This window comes from Octodon degus, unplaced genomic scaffold, assembly GCF_000260255.1.
Source record: "Octodon degus isolate 3935 unplaced genomic scaffold, OctDeg1.0 scaffold00087, whole genome shotgun sequence".
Classification (NCBI taxonomy): Eukaryota; Metazoa; Chordata; class Mammalia; order Rodentia; family Octodontidae; genus Octodon; species Octodon degus.
The window spans coordinates 6436787-6439234 of record NW_004524663.1 but is presented as its reverse complement, the minus strand read 5'-3'; the positions used below and the strand labels follow the sequence as shown (position 1 = coordinate 6439234).

The 2448-nt window shown below is 45.8% G+C and overlaps 1 pseudogene; it reads left to right on the top strand.

The window, feature by feature from the left end:
* Positions 1-636: 636 nt before the first annotated feature.
* LOC101580110 lies at positions 637-1968 on the top strand (annotated as a pseudogene).
* The last annotated feature ends 480 nt before the right edge of the window (positions 1969-2448 follow it).

Genomic DNA, 2448 nt, shown 5'->3' with positions numbered 1-2448 from the left:
ACTGACAATACATGCCTTAGGTACCATGGAATAGTCATGTCAGGATCACTGGTGGTTTCAGCCGGCAGGAACATGTTAAAGTTTTGAACAGGTGGATGCCTAATTAAGATTGAATTTCAATACTGCTTCCCAAGAGTGTCAGAGCAAGGCCAACCCTAGATGGGACGTTGGGAAATTATTCAATTGCTCAAAAATTCAGAGCTTTGGGCCAGCCAGATAGCTCTGCAAACAAAACTGCCGGCTTAGACAGGTCCAAGGATTGGGGTTTGATCCCTGGCGTGCAAGCCGGCCCCACCCCGGGGGTGCGCTGAGCCGGCCATTGAGACTGGGCATGGCGGCCGGCGCCTATAATCCCAGAATTTGGGAGGCTGAAAACAGGAGGATCACTACCAGTCTGATTTATGTAGTGAGACCCTGTAGATCCTGTTCTAAATACATTTTTTTAAAAAGAAAAAAAATCAGAGCTTTAAAAAAATAATAATAAGACTTCTGATTCCTCCCCCTCTACCCTAAGTGGTATATAAATATAGCGCAGTAGTGTCGCACGCACGTTGAGCGAGTTTTTCTTCTCCTCTTCCTGTGTGTTCGGCGTTTGGAATCCATCAAGTTTGAGGACTCATCGCCGCTTCCATCAGCATGTCTGTCCCAAGCTCTCTTGTGAAGCAACCACCTCTTCAGTCTGCGGCCAGGGCCGTCCCAGTCCGCAATGAGAAAGGTGAGATTTTAATGGAGAATGTAAAGGTAAGATGTTATGTGTCTGGAAAGAGGCCAGACTATGCTCCTACAGAGTCATCAGAAGAAGATGAAGAATTGGAATTCATTAAGAAAGCCAAAGAACACGCAGCAGAGCCTGAGGAGCAGGAAGGAGGTTCTCCTAGTGACCCCTGGCTGTGGCGCTTACAGAATTGGATCAGTGAAGACTTAGAAGAGAGATCGGCTTGACATCGGACAATAGCGGAACCTGAAGTGGGGGGAGAAAGTGTCTCACAAGGAGGAGGAGATGCTTGGCGCGTGCAATGAGGAGATACCTGGCGCGTGGAACGAGAAGATTGCAGTGAAGAAGAGGAAGAGATGGAGGAGGAGGAAATAGAGCGGCGTTGTGGCGTGATGTATCAGCGGGCACAGGAAAGACAAAAGAAAGAGATGGAAGTCATGGAGGTGGAGGATGAAGGACGATCCGGAGAAGAGTCAGAGTCAGAGTATGAAGAGTACACAGAGAATGAAGATGAGATGGAGGCTCGCCTTAGGCCGGTCTTCATCCACAAGAAAGACTGAGTGACTGTTCAAGAATGTGAGGCTGAAGCAGAAGGAGCTGGAGCAGGAAGCCAGACACATGGCTGAGGAGAGCGCAAGCACACACTTAACACTGTAGAAGAGGAGACCCAAAAAAAGAGCTGGAGAAGGAGTGGTCACTGGCTGCACCGGATGCTCTTAGTACTGAAAGCATGAAAATGAGGAGGAGGAGGAGGAGGAATATGGAGCATGGAAGGTTCAAGAGCTCAAGAGAACCAGGAGGGACAGAGAAGATCGAGAAGCGCTTGAAAAGGAGGAAGTAGAAATTGAACGCATTAGAAACCCTACTGAGGAAGAAAGGAGAGCTAAGCCTCGGGCAAATGGCAAAGTCATTCCCAATGAAGCTGTTAAAGGCAAATACAAATTTTTACAGAAGTACTATCACAGGGATTCTTTCTTCACGGATGAGGATGAAGAAGTACACAGAGAGATTTCAGTGCACCTACCCTGGAGGATCACTTCAGCAAAACCTTTCTTTCTATAGTCATGCAGGTCAAGAGCTTTGGACGGTCTGGTCATACCAAATGCACCCACGTTGTGGACCAAGACACTACCTCCTTGGACTCAGCATGGAGCCAAGAGAGTGCCCAAAATACAAAGTTCTTTAAACAGAAAGCAATAGGGGTATGCGATGTATTTGAACAGCCATCTGCCAAGAAGTGGAAAACTACATAGCATTCAGCTACTTCTTCAAACTGTGGGACACAAGAGGGAGTCTCAGCATCTGGTCCTTGATTTTCTTTCTCGGTTATGTGCATGGTCCCTCTCTGCAGCTGACTGGACTGACTGCTCTTGTGTTCCTGAGGGGCTCTGTTTTTGAAGATGCTTTTTGAGATCTGGACTCATATTCAGAAACTGATTTAGAATAAAATAAATCACTATCCTGATAGGATTAGAGGCTTCCCAGTGAAAACCACTTTTGATAAATCTGGATTTCTCTACAATGGCTTCCCATGTTCACTTGGGATTGTTAGGAGTTTCTTTTTCTGGTCCAATAGCTTGAGTCACAAATGTGGGCATATAAGTGGACAATGTCTTACTTCTAATTTTGGGTTAGAAGGCATCTATCAGGAAATCTAAGCTATTTGAAACCTGTTTTGTAATTTTTGCTGGAGTAAACTTTTCTAAGTAAACATATTTTTGATCCATTTATGT